The sequence below is a fragment of the Glycine soja genome, chromosome 3 (assembly GCF_004193775.1).
Source record: "Glycine soja cultivar W05 chromosome 3, ASM419377v2, whole genome shotgun sequence".
NCBI lineage: Eukaryota > Viridiplantae > Streptophyta > Magnoliopsida > Fabales > Fabaceae > Glycine > Glycine soja.
This window is the reverse complement of record NC_041004.1, coordinates 29076238-29098290: the sequence shown is the minus strand read 5'-3', so window position 1 is coordinate 29098290 and position 22053 is coordinate 29076238.

Genomic DNA, 22053 nt, shown 5'->3' with positions numbered 1-22053 from the left:
TAATTCAAGGTGCATCGTTTTTTTTGGACAAAATTTTTCCTTTGTTGTTCGATTGGTATTATATTTGCTGAATGATAAATTGTTGCTACTTATCTTATTGATAAATTAGCTCTGAGGGCTGGCAATAAGAAGGTATTATGTTGGTATATGCACTTGCAAACTCTCATTTGTTGTAACTGCAAGTTTCCCTCTTCACCAATGCATAGATATATATACAAGATGTCAAGACTTCACCAAAGCATTTTTAAAAAAAGGTGCTCTATTATAATTTATATCAGTTCCTGATTTGGGTGACCTGAGCTGCTAGAGGAGGAGTTTTTTTTTATTTTCTGTACAAAGATTGAGTTTTTCATATGGGGGGTCTTTGTTCAAAGTCTATGAAAGGCGACAAGGTGTTTGCTAAATCAGATGGACATTCTGATAACCATAAATCTAATGGTAAGAACCACAAGTCCACCAACATGCCTAGTGATTTGACAAGTGTAGGGGATCATGGAGTGGACAAGAAAAAAAAAGAAGTTGTTGCTGCTGCAGGGAATGGTTCTGATGATTTCTATGATGGAATCCCATGGTTTAATGATTCTTTTCCCCACAAGTCTAGGTCAGTAAAATCAAGGCATGTTGTGGCAAAGGTTGGTTATTTTTTGGCTTCTCTTATTCCTTGTTCAATTTCACCAATTTGTTTTTTTTTTGTAACATTTTCATTTTGTTTCTTGCTTAACTTGTCAACTGATCAATCAGTAACCTATGTCTACCAGAAACCTGGTATACTCATGAAACATGTTGCAGTTGTTTGTGGATTATGTTAGATACATCCAGGGTGAAAGCTTTAAACTACTACTTTACATTTTATTTGTTTGTTTATTTTGTTCTCAGGTGTTGTTGGCAATGAGAATTTAAAAAAGCTGAGAAAGTATTAGGATTGTTTTTAAAGAAAACAGGACAACAAGGCATCAAAGTATTCAAGTATGTAACCATAGGAGAAGAAATGGATTTTTCCGCACCCATGTTAGTTTTGTGCAGGAGATCACAAATATATTTGTTGAGTGAGTAACGTAGAACCAGTAGGTGTATGATGAACTTCTATGCTAAGAAAGTAATCTAGTTGAGGAAGTTGCTTTAGAGCAAAGGTGGAATTTAGATGACTGACCAGAGACATGATGAGATAATTGGAGCTGCCAATGATGATGATATCATTAACAAACACCAAAAGATATACCACATTTATGTCCTTTTGTAGATAAAGAGAGAGGGCTCACATTTGCTAGTGTGAAAACCATATTGCAGTAAGGTGCTTTGAAGCCTTTCAAACCATTACAAAAGAGACAACAACACTTGGAGTAGCCTATGCTACAAGATTAGCTATTGGGATTTGGAAAGAAGCTTATCTTTTCAATATTGAGGACAAGTTCAGACATGGATACAAGACATTTATCTACCCCTCTATGTATGTATATATATATATGTATATATATATATATATATATACATACATACACCTAGTAGTGGTACTGGATACTTTAGCTGATGATAGGAGCAGTGCTATATGGTGCTGGCCAAAATTGACCACAAGTTCACTGCAATTAACAAAAATCTAATGATGTTAATCTAATTAGATAAGGTACATTAGAGGGATAGCTAATGTATGTATATATATACATAGATACACACATATTTTCCCCTAGCTATCCCTCTAATGTACCTTATCTAATTAGATTAACATCATTAGATTTTAGTTAATTGCAGTGAACTTGTGGTCAATTTTTGCCAGCACCATATAGCACTGCTCCTATCATCAGCTAAAGTATCCAGTACCACTACTAGGTAACATAATTAGTGTCGTTTGATATGAGGTAATTTTGCTTGAACTTTTCATCGAACACATTATGTGAAATCAGTGCAAACATTTAAATGCATTAAATCAAGTGGCTACAAACATGATCACAAAACTATTTAGTCATATGAATATGCTGCAAATGAAAAGCTTTAGGCAATATACATTGAGCAAAACTATTTGCACATTTTTATATAAAGCAGCTTACGGCCTCAAAGCCTCAAATGCATTAACACTTGGCAAAGTCAGCATGACTTACCTCAATGAAAATTAGACCCTGTGAGCACGACTAAGCACCCCAAATGGACTGCAAAGTGAAGCGTACCTAGGTAAGGTCCTTGCAGCAGAAACAAACAAAGAGTCCTACATACACAAAAGATATCTCTGTTAGGTATGTGATTAGGAATGAATAGGCAATTTAGTCCCTGAGATTGTACTCATTTTGCATATTAGTCCCTAACTTAATGTTAAATCCAAAATAGTCCCTATCTTTGCATAAGTGTTGCAAAATAGTCCTTCCGTTAAATTTTAAAGTAACACTGTTAGTGAGGTCAATTTTAGTGCCACGTGGACATGTTACGAGTAAATAGACAATTTAGTCCCTGATTTTGTCACGCCATTTGATGATAACAAAACGAGTAAATAGACAATTTAGTCTCTGACTTTGTACCCCTGTTACATATTAGTCCCTAACTTAATGAAAAATTCAAAATAGTCCCTATCTTTGCATAAGTGTTGCAAAATAGTCCTTCCATTAAATTTTAAAGTAACGCTGTTAGTGAGGTCAATTTTAGTGCCACATCATTTGATGATGATAGAATGAGTGGCTTCTTCAAATCTGATGGTTTTAAACCAATTGAGGCATATATAAGAAAAAGAACCCACACACACTTGCACAAATAAAAAGAACCAAAAATCCATTGCAACAACCTTATCGTTGTAGCCGTCAACACCAATGGGCGAGGTCTGCATAACCATTCTCTTTTCCTCTTTTTTTTTCTTCAATTACCATCAATGTATCATTCCGACTTCTGATTTTTTTTGTTCTAAATAGGAAGAGAAAAAACCAGAGGAAAACAAAGTGGAGGAGAAAAAAGCAGAGGAAGAAGAAAAGAAAGAAGAAAAAAACCAGAGGAATCAAAAGATGACAAGGAATCCAAGGAGGAATCTGTGCCACCAGAAATCGTGCAAGGCACAATCTCTGCAATGCATGAACACTTTAAGCACAATTTCTGGCATCTTTTAAGTTAGGGACTATTTTGCAACACTTATGCAAAGATAGGGACTATTTTAGATTTTTCATTAAGTTAGGGACTAATATGCAACAGGTGTACAAAGTCAGGGACTAAATTGCCTATTTACTCATTTTGTTATCATCAAATGATGTGGCATCTTTTAAGAGACACGTCCATGTGCCATGCCACATCATCCTTTAGTGCCACGTTGGATACTCCACATGGCACTAAAATTGACCTCACTAACAGCGTTACTTTAAAATTTAACGGAAGGATTATTTTGCAACACTTATGCAAAGATAGGGACTATTTTGGATTTAACATTAAGTTAGGGACTAATATGCAAAATGGGTACAATCTCAGGGACTAAATTGCCTATTGACTCATGTGATTAGGCTTTGGGGTGGACTTGGGTGCTATCATGTTCGGGGTTATTAGAAATTAAACTCAAACAAATTAACCACTAGTCCACTAGATACACAAAAAGACCATTCTTGCACCTTTACAGCCTGCTCAATTATTATTAGAACATTTATCTATTTCAGCCACATAAACATCACTATTAAGAGAAAAAATATAAGCAAGGGAAAGAATGTAGCCTAGTATTATCAATCCAAACATCATAACTTAGTAGAAGTTGAGCAAATCAGTTATCCGAACATCATAAACTAGGAGCAAATTAGTTATCAATCCAAACATGATAAACTGGGACCAAATCAGTTATCCAAATAAGTCTGTAGATAACAGTTACCTCTCCTGTATTGGCAATATAGATAACAATTACTGGAAGCAAAGGATTTTCACCTGAATAGGAGTAAGGCAAAGCATATGCATTACAATTTTACCAAGAAAGAACAAAGAAGAGAACAACGACTTGGAAATAAAAATTGAAGATGTCATACCATAGGTTTTTGAGTTCAACTATCTAGAATGACTATTACAAAATAATGGGAAAATGAATGAAATGCCACACATTGTATACAAGTTAGGGTAGCTAAAATGGAGAAAGACTCACGAAACGTACCTATGTAAGGTGGCGAGCTGTCAGGGTTGAGAGCGCGATGGAGAAGAAGAAGCTTAGACGGAGAAGAAGACACCTTAGATGGAGAAGAAGAAGAGATTAGATAGAGATCAAAGAAGAGAGCACGAGCAAAATAGGGCTCGCGTCTGATATATTTTAAAATGTAAGTCCAACATCGGTTTTCAATAAAAAACCGATGTTAACAAAATGATGTTAAAGTTAACATCGGTTTTCTGGATGAAATCGATGTTAACTTATCATACGTTAACATCGGTTCTTCCTAAATTGATGTTAACTAATTAATGTTAACATCAATTTTCCCAGAACCGATGTTAACGTCATTGCTAACATCGGTTTTGCACAAAACTAATGTTAACAGATACACATTATTTACAATTATGCCACCGTGTTTATCTTAATATTGGTTTTGTCAAAAATCGATGTTAATATAGCAATGTTAAATCTCATTTTTGTAGTAGTGAGAAATATATATTTTCCAAATATGTAAAACCACTTAAAATCTTTATAAGAGATTTTGAAAATTTAAGTCTTTTAAGGCCAAACCTTTGCAATCTTTTAAGAGATTCTTTTAACAAATAATGGACTATTGTGAATTGTTTCTCTTGATATCTTGATCTTCACTTGAATCTTGTAGTAAACTTTGAATTGCTTCAATCTTTTGGCATCATCAAAATCTTCATACAGCATATGCACTCACAAGGCGGATCCGAGGAGTGTTTGGATGACCATATTTAAGGTTCCCAACAAAACACTCACTATCCTAAGGAAAAAATTGCCTAAAATGATTACACACAAATGGAAGTTTGGTAACCTATTGGAGGCTCCCAACACTCTTCCAATGAAAGGCCTTTTTGTTACAAAACTTGAAAGCAATGAAGGTAAGTAAATTGCCAATTACAAAATTACAAAAAGGTCCTCAATTTTGGTGGTTGTTCTCTCTTTGGTGAGTCAATCAATTTGGAATGCTTCTTAGTCCAATAGCTCTTAAGGTGGTTGGCCCCTTGCTTCTTGACTCAAATTCTTCAAGTGATTGCACCAATCCTCCTTTCCAATTCCCTATATGGCAATTCATAAAGAAGGAAACAAAAACACAAACAATAACCAAAGACCAAAAAATGAAATGAAAGCTAAACCAGTAGAGTTTTAACAAGACAAATTTTCAAGGATTATTCAACAATTAAAGCAATGAAAAACACATAAAAGCAAGCTAGGCCTCAGAGAAACCTAGAATGACCCTAGAGTAGAGTAAAAAAACTATAAAAAAAAGACTCATTAAACCTCTAGTTTTGGCACTTGTTTTCACAATAATTTTCAATTGAAATTTCAGAAATAAGTGTCACACATGACCTCTATTTATAGCCTAAGTGTCACACAAAATTTGAGGGAAATTTGAATTTCTATTCAAATTTCACTTGAATTTGAAATTGAATTCGTGGAGCCAAAATTTCAGTAATTATGATTAGTGAATTTTTAGCTATGGTTCAACACACTAATCCAAGATCAAGTCCAAGATTCTCCACTAAGTGTGCTTAGGTGTCATGAGGCATGTAAAACATGAAGGACATGCACAAAGTGTGACTATATGATGTGACAATGGGGTGTAGCAAGCAAATGCTCACCTTTACCTCTAAAATTTAATTGGATTGGGCTTCTCCCAATTCAATTAAATTTATTTCCCAACACACACATCAAATATTCACTTAATGCATGTGAAATTACAAAACTACCCCTAATACAAAAACTAGTCTAGGTGCCCTAAAATACAAGGGCTAAAAAATTCTTCTTTTCTAGGGTACCCTACCTACATTATGAAACCCTAAATACAAGGCCCAAAATATAATGAAAACCTAATCTAATATGTACAAAGATAAGTGAGCTCATACTTAGCCCATGAGCCCAAAATCTACCCTAAGGCTCATGAGAATCCTAGGGCTTTCTCGTGCATCTTTGGCCCAATCTTCTTGGAGTCTTTTATCCAATGCCCTTGGGGGTAGGATTGCATCATCTACCTTGTTGCAAACTAGATTGATTGTTGGATAAAGTGCCTCGGAATAATCAAGAAGAGGGGTTGAATTAATTATGAACGTGTCTTTACTAATTAAAAAATTATCCTTCTTAATGTTACTAGATTCAATTAGGCTTTACTACTAAGTTATGAGAAAGTAAATAACAAAAACAATAACTTAGACAAAAGTAAAGCGAAAATAAAAAGTACACATCAGAAAAAGTAAAGAGTGTAGGGAAGAAGAAAATAAACACAAGTTTTTATACTGGTTCGGCAATAACCCGTGCCTACATCCAGTCCCCAAGCAACCACCGGTTCTTGAGATTTCCAATAACCTTGTAAAATCCTTTACAAGCAAAGATCCACAAGGGATGTACCCTCCCTTGTTCTCTTTGAACAACCAAGTGGATGTACCCTCCACTTGAACTGATCCACAAGAGATGTACCCTCTCTTGTTCTCAGTATTACAACCCAAGTAGATGTACCCTCTACTTGTACCACAAAGGATGTACTAATGCAATCCAACCTCCCAAGGGCATTGGATAGAAGAGTCCAAGAAGATTGGGCCAAAGATGCAAGAGAAGGCCCTAGGGTTCTCATGAGCCTTAGGGTAGATTTCGGGCCCATGGGCTAAGTATGAACCCACTTATCTTTGTACATATTAGATTAAGATTTCATTAATTTTGGGCCTTGTATTTAGAGCTCCATAATGTAGGTAGGATACCCTAGAAATGTAGGATTTTCCAACCCTTGTATTTTAGGGCACCTAGACTAGTTTTTGTATTAGGGGTAGTTTTGTAATTTCACATGTATTAAGTGAATATTTGATGTGTGTGTTGAGAAATAAATTTAATTGAATTGGGAGAAGCCCAATCCAATTAAATTTTAGAGGGGGAGGTGAGCATTTGCTTGCTACACCCCGTTGCCACATCATATAGTCACACTTTGTGCATGTCCTTCATGCTTTACATGTCTCATGACACCTAAGCACACTTAGTGGAGAATGTTGGACTTGATCTTGGATTAGTGGGCTGAACCATATCTAAAATTCACTAATCATAATTAGTGAAATTTTGGCTCCAAAATTTGGCTCCACAAATTCAATTTCAAATTCAAGTGAAATTTGAATAGAAATTCAAAATTTCCCTCTAATTTTGTGTGACACTTAGGCTATAAATAGAGGCTATTTGTGTCCATTTTTGAAACTTTGATCATTTGAAAATTAAACTTCAGATTTCAGAGCTCTTTTAGAGCACAAAATTTTGTGCTCTTCTCTTCCTCTCCCTTCATTCATCTCCTTCTTCCTCCAAGCTCTTATCCATGGCCTCCTATGGTGGTGAGCTTCTTCTAGACTCATCTTCTCCTTGAAGTGGTGTCTTCTTTCTTTCTTCCTTCTCCATTCCACTACCATTCATCTTCCAAGAAGCAAAGGAATCCATTGATGAAGAAGATCCTAGGCCTTCAAGCTCCAATGGAGCTTACATCATGTGGTATCAAGAGCATCTTCATCTAGGTGATGTTCTTTTGCTTCCTCTATCTTTTCGTTTGGTGAATTCTCTTTAATTCCTTGTTCTTCATCTTACTCTCCATGTATATCCTCCATTTTCTTGTGGTTTGGTGCTGTTTAGAGTAGATTCAAAAAAAATAAACCGATTAAATCTTAGATCTACACTGGTTCTTGCATTTCTATGGTTCAAATTTTGTAGATATACTCTTGAATCATGTTTTTGTGTTGATTTTAGGTTCTATCATTTTTCATTCATAATATTATTGTGCTGAACCTTAGATCTAAATTTTCTTCCAAAATATTGATTAGAAAAAAACATAAAAATCTAAGTGTAAATCACTTAATCCATGTTGTCTTAGAGTCATGTTTAGTCATAGTAATTGTCACATTATGCTCTAAGTTTGTGTTGAATTTTTATTTTCTTTATTGAATTCAAGATACATTTGTTCATGTATTCTTGTCATTCGTAGCTATCTTTTAAATTTTGAGTCTAATTCATGGATGTTATTTAGTTCATAACATGTTCTAAATCAATTCCTAGAAGTAGTCTTGTTGTTGAACTCTTTTTTTTGTTTTCTAAGTTTCCTACATGATGCCGATGATGAAGTTGAGTTGTGGTGCTGTGTTGTGAATCAAAATAAGTCTTAAGCTCTCTTGAATTGCGTTATTCAAGATAATTGAGCATAAGCAAACACAAATTGTAACTATCCAAGCCTTAAGCAACATAAACACTACTCTTGATTTCTAGGTTGAAATCGCTGGTGCGGGTAGCTTGAACATACGAACTTGTATAAATTACTGGGAATTGGCCACTACGTGTTTTGAGCTGAAAGTTTTACTGAATTTTCTAAACATCTGGAACAAAATTATGAAAAAATAACCAAGCGATTTGGATTAAAGGAAAAAATAATAAAAATCACACAGATTGGCTGCAAAATCAGTGTACAGGAAAAAAAAAGTGAAAGGGAAGTGTGCTTGTTGTTTTGGCTCAAAATTTGTTCTATAATTGGTGCCTATTTTATACCAATACTAGTTTTGAAATTTCAATTGAAAATTATTGTGAAAGCAAGTGCCAAAACTAGACGTTTCTTGAGTCTTTTTTTTTTTAGTTTTTCTACTCTACTCTAGAGCCATTCTAGGTTTCTCTTTGAGTCCTAGCTTGCTTTTGTGTGCTTTTCATTGCTTTAATTGTTGAATAATCCTTGAAAATTTGTCTTGTTAAAACTCTATTGGTTTAGCTTTCATTTCATTTTTTTTGGTCTTTGGTTATTGCTTGTTTCTTTCTTTCCTTGCTTGTGAGTTGCCATATAGGGAATTGGAAAGGAGGATTGGAGCCATACCTTGAAGAATTTGAGTCAAGAAGCAAGGGGCCAACCACCTTAAGAGCTATTGGACTAAGAAGCACGCCAAATTGAGTGAAACACCAAAGAGAGAATAGCCACCACAATTGAGGACTTTGTCTTTTGTAATTTTGTAATTGGCAATTTGCTTTACTTTCAAATTTTGTCACAAAAAGGCCTTTCATTGGAAGTAAGTTGGGAGCTTCCAATAGGTCACCCTACTTCCATTTGTGTGTAATAATTTTAGGCAATTTTTACTTAGGATAGTGAGTGTTTTTTTGGGAACCTTAAATGAGGTCATCCAAACACTCTTAGGTTCCGCCTAGTTTGCATTTCTTGCATTTTAATTTCTTGCTTACTTTCATAGCTTATTTCCTTTTCCCTCCATTGTCAAACCGCCTAGATAGCTTGCCTTTTACCAATTAGTTTTTACCTTATCTTTCACACCTCTTTTAGTGTTTATTTTGGCTAGTTTCAACCATAGTTTCTTTTACCTTTTGTTTTCAAACCCCCAACAAGAAAGAACCATAACTTAGAAACCAACATGAGTCTTCATTCTTCATCTAGTGTTAATGGTGAGGGTTTTACTCCTAAGGACCCCTTGATGCAATCCTACCCCCCAAGGGTATTGGATAGAAGACTCCAAGAGGCTTGGGCTAGAGCTACTAAAGAAGGCCCAAGGGTTCTCATGAACCTTAGGGTAGATTTTTGAGCCCATGGGTCAAGGTTGGATCCACTCTTCTTTGTAAATATTAGAATAGGTTTTTCCTTATTTTGGGCCTTGTATTTTGACCATTCTAGTAGTATAGGGTTTTAGCCTTGTATTTCAGGGCATTTTGAGTAGTCTTTGTAGTAGGGACTTTTTTTTTGTATTTTCATGTATTTTGTCAAGGAGGTGAGCTTAGTTTTTAGATGGGTGTGTGTAGCTAAGCTCTAGCTTCTCAAGGAAGTTTTCTTAAGAAAGCTTCTCAAGGAAGCTACCTAGTCTATAAATAGAAGCATGTGTAACACTTGTTGTAACTTTGATGAATGAGAGTCTTGTGAGACATACTTCAAAGTTCATCTTCTTTCGTTTTTTTATTCCTTCAATTTCGTGCTCCCCCCTCTCTCTTTCTCTCCCTCTTTATTTTCCTCCATTGAAGCATCCTCTCCAAGCTTCTTATCCAAGGCTCATCTTGGTGGTGAAGCTCATTCTTCCCATGGCTTATTCCCTAGTGGATGGCGCCTCCTCTCACGTCTTCTCCTTTGTCTTCCGCTGCATCTCCATGGTGGAAAATCACCATTAAAGGACCTCATTGAAGCTCAAAGATCCAGCCTCCATAGAAGCCCCACAAGTAAGCTTCCATCACCCCTTGTATAAGATATTAGATGAGTTGAGATCCCTTAAGTTGTGGAAAGAAAAACAAGAGAGAAAAGAAAAAGGAAAAAAAAGAGTGGAAGAAATAAGTCAAGATAAAAGAGAGAAAATAAGAGAGGAAGAAAGAAGAAAAATAATGAAAGAAATGAAAAGAGAAAAACATGCCTCCTATAGTAGTCATGACTCTTGCAAGAGTTTAAGTGAAGAACTTAGCGATTATTATAAAGGGTGCTATAATTCACATACTAAACATCATTCCCAAAGAAGAGAAAAGGATAGAAGGCCTCAAGAGGTTAACATTAGCCTCCCATATTTCCATGGAAAAGATAATGTTGAGGCCTACTTGGATTGGGAAATGAAGGTTGAACAACTCTTTGCTTGCCATCATATTAGCGAAGAGAGAAAAGTTCCATTGGCTACCCTTAGCTTTCAAGGGTATGCCCTCTATTGGTGGACTTCCCTTGTTAGGGAACAAAGGATTCATGGGGATCCTCCAGTAGAGTATTGGAATGATCTTAAGAGTGCCCTTAGGAAGAGATACATTCCCTCCTACTATGAAAGGGAGCATATGGATAAGCTTTAAAGGCTTAGACATGGGAGTATGAATGTTGAAGAATATAGACAATAAATGGAACTACTCCTTTTAAGAGCTGGACTTAGGGAGGAGGAAAGAACAAGAATAGCTAGGTTCCTTAGTGGGCTTAATATGGAAGTGAGGGACAAGGTTGAACTCCTTCCATATAGGGACCTAGATGAGCTAGTCCAACTTTGTATAAGAGTGGAGCAACAACTTAAAAGAAAGCCTTCTTCAAAATCTTATGGCTCTCACCCTTATCCAAGGAAGGACCAAGCCCATGGAATTTTGTGGGCTGCACCTTCAAAACCCAAGGAAGATAAGGGTGAGACCATAGAGAGATACACCCTTAAGACTAGTTCCCAAGAAAGGACTAGCAACATTAAATGCTTCAAATGTCTTGGGAGAGGTCACATTGCCTCTCAATGCCCCACAAAGAAATCCATGATCATGAGGGGTCAAGACATTTATAGTATTCAAGAGGAGACTACTTCTTGCCCTTCCTCTAGTGGAAGTGAAGATGAAGTAAGGGGTGAAGAGTCTAGTGAGGAAGTCTACCCCCATGAAGAAGGTGACCTCTTAATGGTTAGAAGGCTCCTTGGAGGTCAATCTTGTGATCGATCTGAATCCCAAAGAGATAACATCTTTCATACAAGATGCAAAATTTTAGATAAAACTTGTTCTCTCATTTTGGATAGTGGATCTTGTTGCAATTGTTGTAGCACAAGATTAGTTTCCAAGTTGAACCTCACTATCATTCCCCACCAAAAACCTTATAAACGTCAATGGCTCAATGAGCAAGGGGAAATGATAGTTAACCAACAAGTGAAGGTACCTTTCTCCATTGGGACATATAAGGATGAAGTTAATTGTGATATAGTTCCCATGGAGGCAAGACATATTCTTTTAGGAAGGCTATGAAAATTTGATAGGAAGATCATTTACAATGGCCTAACTAATGAAATTACCCTCACCCATCTTGGCACTAAATTTGTGTTGCATCCTCAACCACCTTCACAAGTGGCCAAAGATCAACTAACTATGAAAGATAAGAGGGCTGAGGAAGAAAAACTAGAAAAAAAAAAAAGAAAAAGAAGGATAGTAAGGCCTTGTCTTCAAAGGCCAAGGGGAAGGAAAAGGAGGAAAAAGATTCCTCCAAGAAGATTGTTAAGAAGGAAAATCATTTTGCAACAAAAGGTGATATTAAAAGGGCACTCCTTCTTAAACAATCTTTCTACCTTCTCCTATCAAGGGAAACATCCCTTAGCACCACCATACCTCTTGAGCTTGAGGTTATTCCTCAAGTAAAGGAGTTGTTGGAAGAGGGTTTGGTTCGCAAGAGCTTAAATCCTTGTGTTTTGTTGGTGCCTAAAATAGGTATTATTAGGCACCAAATTCCTATGATAGGTGGTATGATGAATGTGTTGAGTGGTGCAACACTCTTTTGTAAAATCACTCATGCACCCAACATCTTCATGATTTGTGTACATAGGGACTCATTAGGTAGGTTTGTTCTTATTTTTTGTTTTAATGCAAACCAACGTGCTCATGTGGGACACCTTAGGTTTGTCGTAATATTTGGTAGGAATAATCAACATGAAAATAAAGAAAAATGTATGTTTTATTCCATTACTTTCCTTAACTTTTTAAATAGTGATCAAGGGCTTCCCATGGACCCTAAGAGAATAAAGGTCATTCCTGAGTGGCCTACTCCACCAAGTATAAGGGAAATTTTGGGCTTCAATATCTTAACAAACTTTTACAAAAGGTTTGTCCCATATTTTTCTATACTTGTAGCACTACTCATTGAGTTGGTGAGGAACTATATTCTCTTATGGGAAGATGGCCAAGAAAGGGGTTTCCAGTCCTTACTGTACTCTAACATACCCAACATCACTAATACATATGTTTTTATTCTTTTTACAGGTGTTGAGGAAAGAATCCATGAGTTCCAAGAACCTCTGGATTTAAGGTCAAATCCTTTTCAAGGGGGAGGGAATGATGCAATCCTACCCCCCAAGGGCATTGGATAGAAGACTCCAAGAAGATATGACCAAAGATGCAAGAGAAGGCCCTAGGATTCTCATGAGCCTTAGGGTAGATTTTGGGCCCATGGGCTAAGTATGAGCTCACTTATCTTTGTACATATTAGATTAAGATTTCATTAATTTTGGGCATTGTATTAGAGCTCCATAATGTAGGTAGGGTATCCTAGAAATGTAGGATTTTCCAGCCCTTATATTTTAGGGCACCTAGACTAGTTTTTGTATTAGGGGTAGTTTTGTAATTTCACATGCATTAAGTGAATATTTGATGTGTGTGTTGAAAAATAAATTTAATTGAATTGGGAGAAGCCCAATCCGATTAAATTTTAGAGGGGGAGGTGAACATTTGCTTGCTACACCCCATTGCCACATCATATAGTCACACTTTGTGCATGTCCTTCATGCTTTACATGCCTCATGACACCTAAGCACACTTAGAAGAGAATCTTGGACTTGATCTTGGATTAGTGGGCTGTACCATATCTGAAATTCACTAATCATAATTAGTGAAATTTTGGCTCCAAAATTTGGCTCCACAAATTCTAGTGAAATTTGAATAGAAATTCAAATTTCCCTCCAATTTTGTGTGACACTGAGGCTATAAATAGAGGCTATTTGTGTGCATTTTTGCAACTTTGGTCATTTGAAAATTAAACTTTAGATTTCAGAGCTCTTTTAGAGCACAAAATTTCGTGCTCTTATCTTCCTCTCCCTTCATTCATCTCCTTCTTCATCCAAGCTCTTATCCATGGCCTCCTATGGTGGTGAGCTTCTTCTAGACTCATCTTCTCCTTGAGTGGTGTCTCCTCTCTCTCTTCCTTCTCCATTCCGCTGCCATTCATCTTCTAAGAAGCAAAGGAATCCATTGATGAAGAAGATCCTAGGCCTTCAAGCTTCAATGGAGCTTACATCATGTACCCTCCAATGTGTTAAGACAAAGAATTCTTAGGCGGTTAGTCCCTTGAATCTTTGCAAGGGGAAACAAAAGATATCTCAGGCGGTTAGTCCTTTGGAATCTTTTGTTTAAAGGGAAGAGGAAGAATCAAAAGAATTCTCAAGCGGTTAGTCCTTTGAATCTTTTGGCAAGAGGGAGAAGGAAGAATCAAAAGACATCTCAGGTGGTTAGTCCTTTGAATCTTTTGGCAAAAGAATAGCACAAGTTTTTGGCCAATGAACTTTTCTTGAATAAAAAATTATTGAACAAAAACTCTTAGAAGAATGCTTTGAATGAATGAAAGAAATTTGAAAGTTCTCTCTTTAAAATTTATGCCATGGTCACATATTTATAGCCATTTGATGGCTCTTGAAAAAACAAGTTAAAAGTTGTGACTCTTGGCAATTTCTTCAAAACTAGTCACTTTTTAAAAGTTGTGATTCTTTTGAAATCTAGTTACTTTAAAAGTTGTGACTCTTTTGAAAACTAGTCACTTAAAGGTTGTGACTTTTGAAAAAAATCTTCAGAAACAAGTCACTTTAAGAATTGTGACTTTTGGTAATTTATTTTTCAAAATAAGTCACTGGTAATTGATTATCATCATAGTGTAATCGATTACAACAAAATTAATATATAAAATAAACCAATTAAGATACTTACTGTCTAACTAGAATTTTTCCAACACCATTTCCAGCAGCAATTTTGATTACTATCTGTAATGCACAAAAAATGACATAAAAATAAAATAAAAAATGATTCTCTAAATACAAGCTTTAAATTTGATTGCTATAGTGACACATTCAAAAAGGATAACTTGTGCAGCTTCCCGATTAAAGTATCACCCATCACCTCCCAACACTAACAAGCCATTCGGCTCCTCCCCACGGCTGCTTGCGGAGATCCAACTTTCGTTAGACCTTTTTGCAGATGCTGCACAAAACACATCAAAAACCAAAAAAAAATAAATTAAAAGCCAATTACTGAAAAAACAAAAATGAAAGTAGAAAAAGGAAAACAAAGAGTATTCATATCATTGTATACCTCAACGAGCCTTTCTCGAAACAGTCACGTCGATCATCTCATCTGTTATCTTGAACAACAAAGGTTTCGCCGGCGTGAAGCTCTAGCGATGGTTGTGATCGGAGGCGAACGATGATGCCGTATAATTAGGGGAACGGATCTGAGAAACACCAACATCCACAACGTCGATGTCTTGTTCATTTCAGACACTCTCTTCAGTGCTTTGCGAGTGAGAGCCTCTCCTCCTCTTGCTCCTGTTTGTCGAATCCCTATCCCTATCTCGATTCCTTCCTCTGTCAGGGAGCAGAAATCGTGTAAGAATGAAGAGGGTTGGTGGTTGAATGGGCTGCGCACGACACGAAGAGAGAGATAGGTGGGAAGGAGAAGAGAGAGGAATTGCTAATGGGCTGCGCACGACGAAGGTACGAAGGTTATATATAGCTAGGGTTTTTAATTAAAACCCGTTGTTAAGTTTATTAGATATAACATTCTAAGGCGGTTTTTAATAACCGTCTTAGAATGTGTGTTGTAAAATACATTTTTCATTACAATAATTACAAAAATGCCACCATTTTACTTTCTAAGGCAGTTTCCAGAGAACCGTCCTAGAATAGGTGTCGTAAAAAAATAAATTTGTAGTAGTGAAGAAAACCACAATGTTACACTTACAACCCTATCCTCAACAATTCATATGCCTCTCACTATAATTTATTCATACTCGTATTGTAGAAAGCATTAATGAATACTCATTGTGAGAATCAATAAAAATTTCTATGACTAAGATGTAGTTTTCACCTTTCTTGAAAGTCTCATTTTAATAATTTTGTTTTCAAATGGTTCTGGTTTTTCTTTAGTTTTTTTTAACATAGTCATTGTTTCGTTAAGACCTCAATGTTTTAAATTTTAAAATAACTAATTTAACATAGTAACAACTAAAGATAGTTGCTATATATCTTTATTTTCTTTTAAAATATTATAAATCACTATCGCAACCTACCCTTGGCGAGGACGTGTAGTCCTCTGAAGGCGAGGATGTGTAGCCCTCTAAAGGCGAGGACGTGTAGTCCTATGAAGGTGAGGACGTGTAATCCTATGAAGGTGAGGACGTGTAGTCCTCTGAAGGTGAGGACATGCAGTCCTCTAAAGGTGAAGGCGTGTAGTCCTCTAAAGGTGAGGGTGTGTAGCCCTACGAAGGTGAGGACGTGTAGTCCTTTGAAGGCGAGGATGTGTAGCCCTCTGAAGGCTAGGACGTGTAGTCCTCTAAAGGTGAGGGCATGTAGCCCTATGAAGGCGAGGACGTGTAGTCCTCTAAAGGTGAGGACGTGCAGTCCTCTGAAGGTGAGGGCGTGCAGCCTTCTGATGGCGAGGATGTGTAGTCCTCTAAAGGCGAGGGCATGCAGCCCTCTGAAGGCGTGGACGTGTAGTCCTCTGAAGGTGAGGGCGTGCAGCCCTCTGATGTCGAGGACGTGTAGTCCTCTGAAGGCGAGGGCATGCAGCCCTCTGAAGGCGAGGACGTGTAGTCCTCTGAAGGTGAGGACATGTAGTCCTCTGATGGTGAGGACGTGTAGTCCTTCTAAGGCGAGGACGTGTAGTCCTCTAAAGGTGAGGGTGTGCAACCCTCTGATGACGAGGACGTGTAGTCCTCTAAGGGTGAGGGTACTAGTACCCAAGGGTCCACCCTGATGAGAAAGTAAGAGATTGACTCATCGAGAGGGCCAGTTATCCCAAATTCAAAAAGATTGGACAGTAGATGTAGGAAATCTGTACAGTTAACATGATTTTTAGGGATGTAGATGCATGCAACCTTTGTCTTGAAATGTGGTAAATGCGGACTTCGTATGCAATGTAATGGAAAGTTGTACAATGTTCATGACATTCTTTCCCTATTTTATGATTTTGATTTGATTTGATTTTTTTTTTGGAAAACACAGATTGACTGTCCTTTTGAAAGAGGTGATAGTCCATGCAACCTCATCCTACCTTTTGCAAATCTCTCTAGGAACTCCCTTAGAGTGTATGTTCTGTTTGATTTAGTCACTTGACCATTTTGGAGTGACGGCAATGAAGCCGTTTGATGTTTAATCAATCCATTGAAATCCCAGGGTTTGTCCCCCCCCCCTTTTTTTGTTTAAAAAACATAGATGGGTGAGAACTTTTGATCCACCCCTAGGTTCGCTTAAGGCTCATGCACAGTGCCCCTTATTGCCCTAGTGTAAGGCTTTGAGGTACCAATCGTTGTCTTTTGTCATGACCTTGTAGCAGGGAACCTATTGGGTGAGAACTTCTAATCTGCCCCTAGGTTCGCTCGAGGTTTATGCATGGTGCCTTTCATTGCCCCAGTGCAGGGCTTTGAGGTACCAATTGTTGTCTTTCATCATGATCTTGTAGTAGGGAACCTATTGGGTGAGAACTTCTAATCTGCCCCTAGGTTCACTTAAGGTTTATGCATGGTGCCTTTCATTGCCCCAGTGTAGGGCTTTGAGGTATCAATCGTTGTCTTGTTTTCACAACCTTGTAGCAAGGAAGAACGAAAGAAGCGACTGATTCTCAAAAAGAACTTTCAAGGACGAGAAACAGTTGAAGGATTTTTCAATTGGCAGATTAAGTCAAATGACTCCTATTCTTGATAACTCACTTCTCACATGAATGTCTATATTTTTACTTGAAAACACAGTCAATCAAATGCTTTTTTTTCTTTTTCTTTTTGAACTTTTTTTTGCTTTACTCGTCGTTTTACGGCACCTTCACCAAATGTGTAGCACGAGTAATTTCTGATTGAACGGTCTTGGAAGTCCAAACTCAGGAGCGCAGGTCGCTTGAGAAAACAGACCAATGGCTTGCACCCACATTCCGGTGAAAGTTGAATAAGCAAAGATGCGTTTGTGAGAGGATGAGGGACAAAGATATCAAATTTATCCATTTTATTTAGCATTGTAACTGTGGTTTACAATAATGGTATAAACTTGAAAATCCTGATGAGTCATTAGAGACATCTAACAACAACTTTCAAAATTGCCCCGTGTGTGGCATCTCTTGTCAATGTTAGGATTTACACGCGATTCTCCTCAAATTTCAGCCAGCCCGCATCAATTAGACCTTGCACCTTACGCTTCTGGGCCCTACAATGCTCAATGGAACGCTCCGTGGCTTCTCCATGACAAGCACACGTTGCGTTCGAGTCGTATTCTCGGAGAAATGGTGGTTGATGAACCTTGGCTGGGGTTATGGCTACCATTGAATTATCAAGTAGATATGGGAGCAATTCAGCACAGGACACCGAAATTGGGGTGAATTCTACAGGCTTTTTCGCTGCAAAATTCATTTCTTGGTTGGTGTTTTGGTTTGTGCTAAAGGTGGTGTTCGTCATTGGAAGTGCAGTAGACAAGCTTTGTGGTTGATTTAGGGATGGCCTTTGTGGATAACTGGGTGGTGGGTAAGGAGAAGGTTTGTTATTAGCTGAGTAATGATATTGTTGGGTTGGTAGGAAACTTGGCTGTATAGGAATGGCAGTCACAGCATGGGTTTCTCCCTCATTCTCACCCTCTTCATTTGCCCCAGTTTTTTTTTGCATTTATCAAAGCATGATGATCAGATTTGCCTCTTTTTAGACCCACTTCGATCATTTCGCCAGCGAAGACCAAATCCGCAAGGCTTGAAGGTGTGTAACCCACCATTTTCCATAATAGAACACTAGCAATATGTCTACTATCATTGTTATTATTTCTTTCTTCGTCATTGAGGGAAACACTTGGGCTGCCAAATCCCTCCACCTTTGGGCGTATTCTTTGAAAGATTCGTGCCCCCTTTTTGTACATGTTTTGTAGTTGCATCCTATCCGAAGCCATTATACTGACACTGCCTAACGAAGGCAACCATTAGGTCCTTCCAAGAATGGACTTGGGAAGGTTCCAAGTTAGTGTACCAGGTAACAGCTACCCCAGTAAGACTTTCTTGGAAGGAATGTATTAGCGATTCCTCATCTTTTGCGTATGCCCCCATCTTCCGACAACACATCTTTAGATGGTTCTTGGGGCAAGTAGTCCCCTTGTACTTTTCAAAGTCCAGCACCTTGAACTTGGGAGGGGTGATGATAATGGGTACTAGGAACAACTCTTCTAGGTTAGCAAAGGCATATTCTTCACCTCCTTCAATGGCCTTGAGCCTTTCCTCTAGATGATCCAACTTCTCCCATTTCGACCATAGCATGAGGGTTTTTACCCGTTGTGGAATGCAAGAGGTGTGGTTGTGGGTGATACTGAGGGCCCTCCAAAGTGTTTTGCAGGAGTATACCACCAACTACTTGCCTTTCAGTGGCATATCTGAGGCGAGGCTCAAAGTCGACTAAATTGTGGTGGGGCATTTCATGTGTCTCCCCCATGGGTCGAGAGACATGTGCATGATCAGATTGAGGTTGTTGGCTTTCAATGAGTATGGGAGCGGAGTTATTGGCATCCTTCTTGGGAGGCGAGCCATATGGCGGGAAGGCATGCTTGTTTTGAATTTGCACATCATGGGGCCGTTCGTACTTCCCAAATATTTTCCCACCATATCTGAGGTTGGATGATTCATTTGCTTGAGGCCAGATGGGGGCATTGGGTTCACCTTAGCAACAACGCTGGTAGCGGCAACTACAACTGCATTGGCTTCCATTATCTTCTTCATGCTCATTATGGCCTCCATCATTGTGGTCATTAGCTCTTTCATGGCCTCTATGTCGGCCTTCATCTTCTCTTGCACCTCCTCTACTTCACTCATTACTCTAGCTCTAGCACGAGTTCGGTAAGGGCACCGTAAAGTGTGTTCTTTTCTTTTTGATAACAATGATTAAGTTCGTTTTTTACTCAAGGAAAGAATGCAATGAGCAATGCAACCAATGAAAAGCATGGATGTATGCAAATGATGCACGGTAGAAGTATTGCAAATTTTTACGCAGGACATGGGGTTGAATCAATTTAGATTTTCAACATGGTCCATGACATCTTTATCAAGGTGAAACTGGAAGTAACAAGGATATTAACAATGCTAAACGTGTTTGGCAGTAGATGAAGCAACGATGTAACTCGATCCATCTTTTGCCCCAATTTTTGCAAGATGGTTACTTCCAAGCTTCAACTTGACTTAACGAACCTTTTCATAAAAGCATGAGCTTGGTTCAACCCTATAATCCAAGGAATGGCAATTCTGATTGCCAATACTTCAACAACATTTCATAGAGATGAAAGACTCGGGAATACATATGCTATGCATGGAAAATGTAATTATGAAATTGAGATGCCCGAATAAACATCTTTTCTTAGTTAACCATGCATTAGGTACCATGTTTAATCATTTTGTTTTTAAGTGAAACGGGTTTATGATCCCAACATGGTTGGCTCATGGTACCGAACATATGCAACTAAGAATACAGCGTGAATTTTCATGCTTCCTTTTTTGTTTTTGTTTTGCAGAGGAAAATGCAAGGATCATGCATGAAAACAAAATGTATGCAGTTTGTAGAACAAAAAGTATGTTGAATGCATACGCATGATGATGCAATGACTCATGCAAAATGTGATGCTGGAATATGATAACGAACAAATGCAGGAACGATATGTGCATTGTGATGCCTTGAAGAGATGCTTATGCGGTGCATGATATGAATGCATTTACGGACACGAGAGACCAAAAAATCATATCTTCTTACTTGCGCATTTGGGGGCGCAGTGCCCCATGTGTACAGTTAAGAAGGTGATATGAACCTTCCGGCTTCCCGTGACAAAAGACGAGACCAACATACAATGCATGCGTGACGACATGATGCAGACGCGCAAAAGCGTAACACAGGGATGTACACAGTATGGCAATATTCACAAATAATCATACAGCAAAGGCGTACATGACATTTAGCCTATATGCATGACAATGTTTAAAAGGGCACGTAACGTGTTTGCTCCGTGCCCCTATTTTAGGGACCTACACGGGAGGAAACTAAAAGGGCTTTTAGTGATAATTCCCAAGGTGTTCATATCTCTCTTGATGGTCTCTAGAGGTATCATCCCCTTCGAAGAACATATTGCGGTAGTAGGGACTACTAGCAACAATGTGTTATCAAAGAGAAAAACTCTAGATGAGGGTTCACTGTTATCAAGCAAGTCGGAGACCTAGTATGACCACAGATTCATCTCCACTCCTTATGTTCCCATGGACCCGGGTATAGGGCCCCCCTTTCAACTCACCATGTGTGCAAATAGTGTTGGTGTTTGTGTGCATCAAATGAATAAATATCTATCTCATGCATACATTTCAAAAACACACTAAAAGCATCAAAGAGTTATATACAAGAATGTAAGAGAAATAAAAGGAAACTGACAAAAGAGGAAGTCATAATATTGCACGAGATTAGAATGCCTAACTCTCTAAAAACAGTCCCTAGTGGAGTCGCCAACTGTTGCAACCTACCCTTCGGCGGGAGGGCGACGCGGGGCTCGCGGGTGCGTCTTCCATGGGAGGAAAATGTGCGGAGTCGCCACCAATGTTTATTCGAGGAAAACGTCGGAAAAACCGAAAAGGTGTGGTCTACGAACTTTAAGTGTGAAAGGTTCGGGAGTTGTATTTACGCACGGGGAAGGTATTAGCACCCCACGCGTCCGTCACAAAGGATGACAGCCTTTAATCGAGTGTGCAAAGATGTCTTCAAATTGTTTTATTTTCCCTTTTTTACGTTTTTATGTCTTTTTATGCCTTTTTGTATTTTTTATCTTTTTGTGGTCGACAAGGGTGTTTCCCTTGCTCCTACGTATTCCTCAATTGTGATAAGGAAATCAGACTTACGTAGTTCTTTTAAAAGGGGCGAATCAAGTGATTCTTTTTACTTGGAAGGGGGTCATTTAAGGCGTTGGACCATTAAACGATCTTTTGATTTTGAAAGGAGAGAAACGTTAAGGCGTTGACGTTGGACCATTAACGATCTCTTATTTTTTAAAGGAGAGAAACGTTAAGGCGTTGGACCATTAACGATCTCTTGTTTTTGAAAGGAGAGAAACGTTAAGGCGTTGGACCATTAACGACCTCTTGGGGTGGTCGACAAAAGCGGGGCTTTTGCTCCTACGTATCCTCAATTGCGATGAGGAAATCATACCTACGTAGTTCTTGGAAAAGCGGTAAAGTTACATGTTGATTTT